The 12,160-nt window shown below is 33.0% G+C and overlaps 2 long non-coding RNA genes across 4 annotated transcripts; both read right to left on the reverse strand.

Moving 5' to 3' along the window:
• Positions 1 to 6,059: 6,059 nt before the first annotated feature.
• Positions 6,060 to 7,939, reverse strand: LOC126926180 (uncharacterized). Its single transcript, XR_007714420.1, has 3 exons — positions 6,854 to 7,939; positions 6,231 to 6,774; positions 6,060 to 6,118 (listed from the first exon to the last, which is right to left on the reverse strand). It is a non-coding gene; the product is annotated as an uncharacterized LOC126926180 (long non-coding RNA).
• Positions 7,940 to 8,601: 662 nt separating this feature from the next.
• Positions 8,602 to 10,069, reverse strand: LOC126926178 (uncharacterized). Of its 3 annotated transcripts, none has more exons than XR_007714418.1 (4): positions 9,985 to 10,069; positions 9,478 to 9,640; positions 9,085 to 9,381; positions 8,602 to 8,870 (listed from the first exon to the last, which is right to left on the reverse strand). It is a non-coding gene; the product is annotated as an uncharacterized LOC126926178 (long non-coding RNA). The 3 variants fall into 3 exon arrangements; XR_007714417.1 differs by lacking the exon at positions 9,985 to 10,069 and adding an exon at positions 9,715 to 9,817; XR_007714416.1 differs by lacking the exon at positions 9,985 to 10,069 and having other exon boundaries at positions 9,478 to 9,756.
• Between the last annotated feature and the right edge of the window lie 2,091 nt (positions 10,070 to 12,160).

Raw genomic sequence — 12,160 nt, forward strand, 5'->3', positions numbered from 1 at the left:
GATGCGATTTGTACAGTATAGTTTTATAATAAATAAATAGATACAGCTTCCGAATTGTTTCAGTTATAGAATGTGCAATACGTAAACATAAGTCTGTTACATATAAACATTTTACTTTTTCATCGAATATCTATTTGCAAAGGAAAAATTGTACGACATTCAAAATGGCAGAATTTATAACCTAAAATTGGCGAATGAGGAGAGGTGTTACGTAGCGTGGGACAGTTCGTGCGCCGTCCTTCATTGTCTGACCGTCAAAGGTGCACGCGCTGTTATTCTGACCCTCGATAAACCCAAGGAACTGTAGCGGCACATGAGTCAACGGACATTTTGAATCAGGCTGTGGTTTTGCCTCGGTTTGTTAAGACCGTTAATGTACGTGTTATGTAAAAACATTTAAACTCCGGGCAAAACAACGGCGAATTCAAATGTTCCGGCTCTCCTCCAACTAGTATAAATACACGGACGCGATCGCGAACGACATTAACGATTATAAGTGATCAAGGCGATTAGTTACGGATTGTCGATATTGACGATTATCTCAGTTAACCGGATTTGTATTGTGTCAAAGACTTTGTACGAGTGTATTTATTTATTTATTTTATATATACGTGACAATCGGTTACAAGTAATATCTGCTTTCGTTACTATCCAATACTTCACACAACTTATCTTCCACAGAACCACCATAAACAGAATCTTTTTAACGGAATCTTTAATCCTGCAAGTATTTTCTGTTTATGGCTGATTCTTAAAACAGTCCTTAGGCTTATTATTCGCTCTTAAAAATTACGGAGAAAGCGGATAGTTACCTAACGGGAAAAACAAATGGTTGTCTAACGGAAAAGCAGGTTTTTCCCATAAACAATGACATCCACGAGCCACGTTAGTAAGAGATTTATTCCTATCTTCATTTGTTACCGTTGATTATAACCAATGGGCATCGCGGATCGTTACCCTCACTTTCCTAATGAAAAGTGTCAACAACGAATCCGCGCCCTTCGTTCAAAGGGCACACCCATACCGAGATTTTCTCCGTAATAACATAAGAGCGAATAATTAGTTACAAAACAGTTCAAGTAACAGAAGGACTAAGAAGTCAAGTCATCAGAATCGCCAAATCGACAACACGAAACGAGTCTCAGGTCGTACTCACTCGTAGGCAGTCAACATACACGTAACTATACCAAACATTGAAGTTATTGGATAGTTGAAAATATATATAGTATAGCCTGTTAATATCAACGTTATACTCGTTCAACCACCATTATTATCTTAATTGAAATAAAGGATCGAACGATTCGTAGCGTGGACTATTCGAATCGTAACGGGAATTTGCGACTCCCGGTGGCGCGCTTCTTCGAGATCGCGTCTCCCCGCGAACTATCGAAACAAGAGACACATTGTAATTTATAATATAAACCTTTATTTTATTGTATTGAATGAATAAAAATCTAAAACTGATTGTAGTGAACATAAATGGCATTTATACGATATTAGTAAATTTACATTTATATAAACGATAACTTTAAGCAACAATAAGATCAACTTAGTGTATTGATCTTTTAGAAATACTACGAATATGATTTACAACTAATATCGATCAATAAAAAAAAATACTGTAAATAAGATGAAACTTAACATTAGGTTTACGGGACCCGTCAACTTGACGGATTTCAAACTTCGAAGTGAAATATCCAAAAAATCATAGCATTAATTTTAACTATTTTGCATCGTAAAACAATCATTTCATCTAAAGAATTTATACCCACAATTATTTTTTCCTAGGCTTTCTAATTTTTGAAATCTGTATGTAGTATATCTATCTCTACGAGATCCGTCAAATTGACGGATTAGCTGATTTCATAAACAAGCCGTTTTTCAAAGACAATGTGCAAAAGTTTGTTATTGTAGACATTTCCCATTATTGTCTTCGCTTATTGTAAGTATTTACAGTAAGATAATTGAATACACAGTATTTTCTTTTTTTGATTAATCCTCCGTTTCTAGCAATTATGAGTAAATCCAAGAGATATAATAAGATATTGAACATAATTGTCAACATCAATGAAGATTGTTCTGAGAATACCTCCGAAGAAGATCAGTATGAATTAGGCCAAAGCGAAGCTGACAGTGAAAGCTCTGAATACATTGAAAGTGGAGAGATAGAAGGATCTTCGGGTAGTGGAGAGGAACACTTCTTGAAAGTGTGTCCTAACAAGAAAAGATGCTATCTTTGGCTATGCTAAGAGAAATATTATATCAGGTTGTGTAACTAGTGCTTTCGAATTAATACTTGGCAGGTACATAATGAGACACATAAAAGATTGCACTGAAACCGAGGCGCATCGAGTTTTGAAAAAAGACAGTGCTGAGTTATATAGTTTTCTAGGAATTCTATATGCCCGGGGCGCATATGTAGCAAGATCATTGAAAGCCTCCGAAAGATTACAAACAGATAAATTTGCGCTGATATCCGAAATATGGAACAGATTTATAAGTAATAGCCAGGCTTGTTACAAACCATATGAAAATATCTCAACAGATGAACAATTATTTCCAACGAAAGCCCGATGCAGGTTTACGCAATATATACCGAATAAGCCTCATAAATTTGGCATTAAGTTTTGGTTAGCAATTGACGTCCACACAAAATATATTTTGAATGGTTTCCTTTATATGGGGAACGATGAAACTCGATGCTCAAGGGAAAAAAGGACAATAATATTGTTTTCCTCAAATTTATATAAATCAGAAAACTGTACACTTACTGTGTATAAAAGTAAACCTAAAGTAAAAGTCCTCCTTCTAAGCACCAAACATACAGGTGTACGAATAGAAGATAATTACAAACGTATACCAGAAACCAATACTTTTTACAATAAAACAAAGTTTGGTGTGGACGTCGTTGACCAAATGGCACGCAAATATAGCGTGAAAGCAGGGAGTTTCCGATGGCCCCTTCAAATCTTTTTCAATATTTGGGTATCAAAATCGAAAATATCCAGAAAGGAGTTGATATTTCGTCAAAGATCAGACGCTTCATTTCCGTCACTTTCAACGTCAGAAGTGCGAGACAGTTGCCAAGTAAGCTACTGCAAAAAAAAAGTAGAAGCAATAATTGTTCATCAGGTTCTCATGAGCAAAACTGTAACCGCGCCGTTCTATCTCCTCCGTGGCGAAAGGATAATATATTCCATCTTTCAAACCACAAAAACAACATCAAAAAGGGGAAGCTAGATTTAGTAAAAAAAAAAAAATGTAAACATTAGTTAGAACGAACCGTCAACAAGCCATGTTACCACTTATAACAGATTGGCGATATTAGAATTTACAGACGATTCTATGGGCGTAGTTGAAACATCAGCAAATCAACATACACAAAAAAATCCACCTCCCCCACGTATTTTCGTTGATGATGTCATCGATATATAAATAATGGTAAAGTCCATTGAGGAAGATATCAACAAAGAGGACTATTTATAAATATAAATAGAGGACTATTTATAAAAGAGGACAAATTATAAATAAATAATAATCAAGTTAAAGTCTGCCGGCCAAGTGGTATTTCGAGTGGTACTACACAACATCCACCACTCGTCTAACTTAGATGAACTGAAGTTCGAACTTCTAAAATACGGCCATAAAGTAACAAACATTAGCAACATAAGGCATAGAATCTCAAAAAATCCGCCACCCTCATTCTTCCTCGACGTGAAACAAAAACCAAATAATAAAGAAATTTATAATATAAATGGATTAATAAACTTGGTAGTAAAAATTGAACTTTGTAGCGGCACATGATTTAGGGGACAAATCAAATCATGTTATTATTCTGTCCCGGAACATCAAGACCGTTAGAATAAGTAACGTAAACTCCGGGCAGAACAATGTCAGAATAAATTTAAATTTTTCGACTTTCCTCCGACCAGTATAAATAAAGAGACACGTTTGCGGACAAGTAGAATATAGTACGGTATCGAGCGAATATACACAGAAAATCATCAGCACTAACGGGTATCTCCGCAATACTTGTATCTCGTGTATGTAGGCCTATTTAAGTATTTGAAATACATATAACAAGCTGTAAAAGCAATAAATACTCTTATCATTTCGCACTATCTTTAACCGACTAAACCTCTACACTTTCTTTAATAGAAAAAGGAGATAGTACAATGCTAAAAGTGCCAAAGGTACGGCCACACGCAGAAATATTGCAATCATAATTTTCGCTGCGTCAAATGTGCAAGTACACAGCCCACTGACCAGTGCACTAAATCACCAGAAGCCCCAACGAAGTGCATCCACTGTCAAGGAAACTATCCTGCTAACTTCAAAGGTTGCTCAGGCTACAAAACCCGAATAAGTGTCCTAAACCCAAAGTTAGAGACTTCACCAACCAAGCACTTAGTCCACAAAAATCCACTAATCCTCCAACCTCTTATTAATTAAATTAGGTAGTTATCTTAGATAGTTAAAGGAAATCAAAGTAGACCGAAAATCTATAGTGATCAATCACAAAATAATTCACAAAACACGGATAACTTCAATAGGCTGGAAAAATTAATCGCGAAACAAACAGAGCAAATTAATAACTTGCTATTATTGCTTACAATCATCGTGGACAAATTAACACGCTTCGACGTAAAATAATACCATTACGCATAGCTCTTTGGAATACCAACGGTCTAGCTCAGCATAAATACGAACTAGAACTCTTCCTAAAACAACAAGAAATTGACATAATGCTTATATCTGAGACTCGCTTCACCGATAAAAATTACCTGAAAATAGATGGTTATAGTCTTTACCATCGAAAGGTCCACGGCGGCACCAGAATTATCATCAAGACCAGCATAAAACACTATGAGCTTCGATCATTCCAGAAGGACTACCTCCAAGCTACAAACATAGCGATAGAAGATTGGCATGATCCAATCACTACATCAGCAGTATATCGCCCTCTCAAACACTCAATTGCTAAAGAAAACTTTGATAACTTTCTGAACGTTTAACCCTTCCGGAGTTAAAAAAGATGACAGAAAAACGAAAACTAAGAAGAGTATGGCAGACCCATAGAACACCGAACGACAAACGCAAACTAAACAACGCAACCAGGAAGTTAACCAAAATCATCAAAAAATATAAGAATGACTGTTTTCAAAAATATTTCGCCAATTTGTTCCCCACAGTCGACTCCAACTACTCACTATGGAAGGCTTCCAGGAAAATCACGCGTCCCCTGCAAAACAACCGTCGAATTAAGACAAATTTAAATTTTCCGACTCTCCCCCGATTAGTATAAATAAATAGACGCGATCGGGGCGATTTACTATCAAGTGAGTATCGATAGCGTATAACGAGTATCTATACCGAGCTATTTATTGTATTTACGACTCAGTGTACGTTCAATAATTTATTTCAAATATACTCGACGGATTGCGACAGCAACCTTCCATCCGCATTATTTAATTATATTTATACACAACCTAATCTATACCATACCAGGGACTGTAATAAAATTAATAACGTAAGGGAGAGAACGGAGAAATTACTAAGATTATTAAACGCAGTTAACAGACGAGGAAAGATACCAGCGATATGGAAGATGGCGAGGGTGGTTCTCATTCCGAAACGATTTAGAAGAAAGGAGAATACTATCGACGCTTCGTGCCAGGTCGACGAGCTTACAGAAACTTGTAGGAGAAAAAATATGATATGCGATCGATATTAAAAACGCATTTAATACTCTTAGTTGAAATAAGATCCTCCAGGAGGCTAAAGAAAAAGAAAAGGATCCGCATACTTCTCAATTGCTATTTAGACGATAGAAAAATAATTATACAAAATAAAAATGGAAAAATAAAGAGAAGTGTATTTGATAGAGTCCCACAGGGATCTATTCGGTCTTACCAGAGAATAGCTCTTATTATTTTTCTAATTGGAATTACAATAGTAAATGGACAGGAATACGTGTTTTCTCAATTGCAAAGTCAATAAAATTTTCTAATTGTGTGAAATCATTAAAATTAATTTTCAACGTAGTGGACAAATTTAAATTTGTTTTTAATAGTGATATTCGCATAAAATCATGTATAACTATTCCTTTTGGTAAATCCTATTAATAAAACAAGTTGCATTATAATACTGGTATATAAATATTATATGTCAGTTAATATATTAAACATTAAAAACTAATGATTTAATTGCTATATACCATATAAATTTACCTTTATTCTTATTTGTATTTCTTTAACAAAATACAATATCTGTCCATTATATAAAACAGTCTAATTAATGCTTAAAGAGGTATGACATAGATATTTTCAAATCTAATCGAGATACTATTTGTTGAAACCTTGTATAGTGTTTTGTAGTCATGCTCATAGGATATTAACATTAATCATATTCTTTTTCCATTCTGGGATTAGCAATTGTATACATTACTAGCAAATCTCAATAAATTTAATGTTTCATTATAATATTTGTCTAAAGGAGATACATTCAGTAATATCAATGTCTTTGATGTGCCACTTAAAGGCATTATTAATAAATAAATCAGCTATACAGACATTATACTCCTCTAAAACAGATTCAACTAACAGGGCTAATTCTTCAAAAATATTTTCTTGGCTAGCAGTTGCTGGGAACACTTCATCGAAAGAAAATTCTTGTCTGGTTCCCTTTGATTTTCCACTGCAATTAACTGTATCAGACCCATCAAATTTTCCTACTTCGATATTGCATTCATCTACAAAGTTGATATTACACATCCTGGAGAAAATAAAATAGACGTCATTAACTGTGCTGTATTTGTGAAAATCAAATATTTATATATATATAAAATACATACGCTTTTCCAAGTTCACTTGGAGTGCTAGGTCGGACTTTGCAAAATACCCTGATATTTCCTTTCATTTCTTTATTGCATTATCAAGGACTCTATGATCTTTGTCCATGGTATGAACCAATGTTTGTAACTCATTTTTAGTTGTATTTAATTCTTTATTTATCTCTCTTTCAACTTCTAAACTAGCTTTTAGATCCTTTATTATAAATTCATGTTGTGACATTAATAACTCTTGAGACGAGCATTTTTCTTTAAATTCTACCAAAATATTTGAAATGTTTTTACATGACTCCTCTGATTCTTCCAAACATTTTGTCAAATTCTTTTTTTCTTCTTGCAATTTATTCATTTCTGCTTTCAATTCCTTGCATTCGTATACTAATGTCTTATTCAGATTTTCATATCCTTCTGCTTTTAGTTTATGTATATTTTCATTTGCCTTTAATGTGTTCATTTGTTCTTGAAGTTTGCTATATTTTGCCAAAGTTTTTATATATGTGTTTTATCAGTTGTATTTTGGCCTTTATCAGTTTTTGAGGAACAGCATTAGAACGTGCATGGGACATATTAATTCATATCATTTTTTGATTATTCTTTCCATAGCAATATTTACTGTGCTGCTAGTTACTTTTGATAAATTAATTTTTGGTTTTGGCTAGCATGATTCTATCTAAACATGAAGATCAATTATTTGGATTAATGCAATAACAAAAAGAAACTACATACTTCAGAACATTTAACCAATATCCATATATGCAAGATCAATATTTCCAGTATTCAAACTACAATATCTACTATTAGACATGCCCCCTTTTACTGTTCATGGTGACCCAAATCACATTTTATTCAAAACAATAAAACAAACGTAGTTACTTCAATAGTGCGTCACATAAAATTGAAAATATAACGAGCGATATAAACAAGTATCTGGCAAACAAATCTCGTTGTGCAAAAGAACACAATTAAGTCACTCGTAGTTACACATTTATCAATTATTTGTTTACTTTAAATTATATTACCTAATTTATTATCCTATACACAAAATCAGAATAATCGCGATGCTAATACAGAAAGAAAGGAACAACGCTTTACTTCATTCCATAGAATTCAACAATCGATTAAACAACTGCATGTATTTAAACCGATAGAGATATGAAAATACGAATGTTCTTGCGTTATTAGACAAGGACATAAGAAGTCTCCATGTAGCATCTTTTTATTTCTAAACTGCTTTCTCCGTTTTTTCACGCACTTCATCTGTATATCTCCATATTTCAATTTGAATTTGTTTGAATGCAGTCAATCAGAGGTCCAGTGAATCAATCAATATATGACAACTGAGAACCAATCGTGTGAGGCATACAAAAAATTTGCCCAATAGCAATATAAGTTAATGCATCGCTGATATAATATTAAACAAAGAAGAAAAGATTACTCGCGCACGTAGTTCTAGTTGTTTTACAGTACAAGTGCTGCAGCATGTGACCAAATTCTGAGTTTAATTGAAATTAGCATATACAAGAACCTATAAAATTAAAGATCTTCCCTGTTTGATCGCAAATTAGCATATGCAAGAACATATGTATTTAAGCTTAAAGTTTGAGATCTGATCTGTTTGATTATACACTACATAGCCAAGAACCTATTGAGTGCCACGCTGAAAAAATCTATTTAATTATCGGTTTTACGAAAAAGTTTATATCTACTTTTCTATACGAGATAGACAAATAGGAGAAGGACAAAATTGTAAGTTGTCTGAAAAAGAAAAATAAATTGTTTACTATATTTTTGAATAATAACACATATAAAGCCAAACAGAAGTTAGAAATAGTACAAAATGTCAGAATATAATAATTTGTTAACAAAAAACAAAGAAAATAAATAAATTTTTGCCATCGAGGAAATTCCAACTGCTCTTCGCTCTTTCTCTTAATTCTTAAGACATGAGCTCTTCTTTCTTGATATTTTCTCGGGCGCGAATCTTCCTCAGCTTTAACGGAAAGCTCTCCTTCGGATGCGCCTAAAATCATTGAAGGAATTGATTCTTCAGAAAGCGTGAAATTCGGACTGGAAGGGTAATACATTGTATTTTTTCCAGAAGTATTCACTAATATTTACTTTTGGAATAGCAGAACATGATTATACCATATGCATACTGGTGTGAAAGCTGGTGTGAAATTATTAAAATTTACGTTTTACAAAATGTCATTTTTAATGCCAAAAAAATTTGTTACCTTTATACCAATAAACCACATTTGCTTGCTGTTGTTGATAGTAGTCTTCGTCCTTTTCGTCTTGCCTTTCTTATTTTCTCATCAATTTTACGAGCTGTCATTCTTGTATATCTTCTTTTTCTTCTTTATTTTTTAATAAATATTTTGATGGTTCTGGTATGGCATTCCCCTTCAACCTTTTCCTTCTATTCGTATTTTTTGTAGCACTTGATTTGAACATTTCGGATAAAAAATGGTCAGCGCAGACACCCATGTTTCTTAAAGTGGAGCTGGCACAATATTTTAGGTTAGGAGTGCCTGTTAAAAGATTAGTGCATATAGATAGTAATAAAAAGTAATATAGATAAAAAGAGTGAAAAGAGTATAAAAGACAAGGATAGAATGACAATCTACCTAAATGTACATGTACATTTACTATTGTAATCAAATATTGCGAGTCATCTATGAGCTGTCCATTACTGATGTTAAATCTGTCATTTAAAAATACGTTTGGCTTCTTATCGCTCCAACATAAATAACTTCCGTTGTTTGTCGACTAGTTCGACAGACTCAGGCACTGCAATACGAGAGTTAAATTAATTTCTCTTTAAACTAGTCTAAATTCTATGAAGTGTCTTGTTATATCTCAACTGTTTAGCCTGTTCCTTATTCTTACTAACAGAAAATGTTCAATACGTTAGAAATGAAAATTACTAAACGAAATAGAAAAAGAGCCCCGATATTTATAAGAATGTGAACAATTATTTTCATGTCTTAAATATATCTTTTAGTGATAAGTTATCATCACTAAGATGTAATCTATTCGATGATATTCTCAATGATACATTAATACTTAGATCCTACAAATTTAGTATGATATGTAAAATAAAATTGTAAAATATTCTGTTACGTATACGCTACCGTTCGTGTAGGTAGGATAATTTGCTACAAGAAGGAGAAGTATTACAATTTTCGACAACAGCGCTATGCGTTTGAATACGCTGTGATACGCAGCGATTGCCGATCCAAAAAAATAGTTTTCTAAAATTTTCACGAGTTACTAATCTAAACTAAGGACTAAACAAGCTGGCAACATTTTTATAGAAGTACCAAAAGTCTCGCAAAGTCTGGAATCACGAAACTTAAAACGAAATCGAGCTCGACGAGAATCGAACTCGCGTCAACCAACGTTGGAAAGTCGTGACGCTACGAACGCTGTTTTTTTTCTTTTCTTTTTTATCTTTGTTTATTAATTCCAGGTTTTTTACATATTTTTTTTACATGATTTTTTTTTCCAGAATAAACGCTGAATTCTAATTGTAGGGCGGTACAGGCAAAAGTATCGATACGCGACGGTACGACGTGGCCATGCATTATTACATTTTTTTTTTTTTTTTTTTTTTTTTTTAAGATTATTATTGTAACTTAAATTTAAGCCGCTGTTGCGCTGTGCTTATGTACGATATTTTAATTTATGTCCTGAAAGCCTGGACGCAAAAACAGGACAGTTCGCTAGCCTATTAGGGAGGGGATGGGAGAGGATGGACTGGGAGGGGCTACGAACGCTGTCAATCCACGACTTTCCCTATGCACTACTAAAGCCTTTAAGACGTACAAGCAGAATTTCTTTCTCCATTTCTAATAAAATCAGGATTTTGAATACTAACTCGTTTTTCTGCTATACTTAAATTTCTTGCACCTTGATCGGAAACAACACCTCCATCAAGTTATCAACCCTATACTATATAAAATATCTAAAATAGCATGTAATACATCTGATAATTGAATAATAGTTTTAATTGCATTCTTTGAAGCAAAGGATACTAATAGTTGATTTCAATCATCGAGCATGTCTCTTATCATAAAAATCAGTACCTGAGCGCTCACCGATACACGTCGTTATTCTGCCTAAAAATTCTAAATTCTGAAAACCTTCAATAATTTGTTCTCTTTTTTTTTATTTCATTGTCGTTTTGTCGAATAAGAGCATATCGGTTCATGATCAAATCAAAATCATTTAAATTCCTTATTTTAATCCATTAACGCTTCAAGTAAATTTTGACGTATACTTGGCCAAATATCAAGTATGTGATGGTCATATATGAATGATTGTGCTAGGACTGGGAAGATTAAATTTGAGATATCGCTGATGCTATTATACATAGAGGGCGAAGTGTGACGCAGCGTTAAACACAATAGCTGTTTATCCTTCTATGAAACGAATAGTCACTTACGCCATGCGATATGGGTTTCTTATCATGTCCTCCCGTGGCCGTTTTGTTTCATGGCGTAGACCAATCGCAGTCTCATGTGAATTGCAACAGAAAGACTTGTCGGATAACATTCTCTTTTAATAAAATCAATTTGATATTTAATATTTATTAAATGTAGAGAAACACACACAAAATGAAATTGGAGGAATTGTTTGTTCATGTATTTATTTTACTAAATAATCTACCGTTTCAATAAATTATTTATAAAGGTAAAATATAGAGTAAAAATACACAATCACAATACGTACAAATTAATACTAAATGGTCACTATGCCTATTTTCTGCTTCATTCGATATAAAAATATCGACAAGCTACAGGTAAGTAGATACAGGCTCTCTTTCTTGTACATATTATTATTGAATACATCTGTTAGTACAAGAAATTAATTTATAGCGTTACATCATATTCTTTCTATCAGCGTGACATTGATGAATATTTACAATTTTGTCATACAACAGAAATAGAAATAAAAATTGAAGTAGAAATAAAATGACCAAGTTTATCTTTTGAGAATCGTGTCATTCGAAACTAGAAATAAGAATTGAAGCGAAGATGAGACATTTGCCTCAGAGTGTTATTAAAAATATGCTTTTTATTATGATTATTGTTATGGAGAAAAATTAAATTTCTCTGAATCATCAATATCGCTCATCATTAGTATATATAGAAAATTAACAAAATTCTTTAATTTATTTATTAATCTCTCGCTAAAAATTTTGTTCTCGATATATTTATGTTGTCTTATTATATATTTTTTTTTTTTTTTTTTTTGCAAATCACTAATAAGAGAAAGTAATTTAATGAATAACTCAGAAGAATAAGT

The sequence above is a fragment of the Bombus affinis genome, chromosome 17, assembly GCF_024516045.1.
Source record: "Bombus affinis isolate iyBomAffi1 chromosome 17, iyBomAffi1.2, whole genome shotgun sequence".
In the NCBI taxonomy this organism is placed as follows: Eukaryota; Metazoa; Arthropoda; class Insecta; order Hymenoptera; family Apidae; genus Bombus; species Bombus affinis.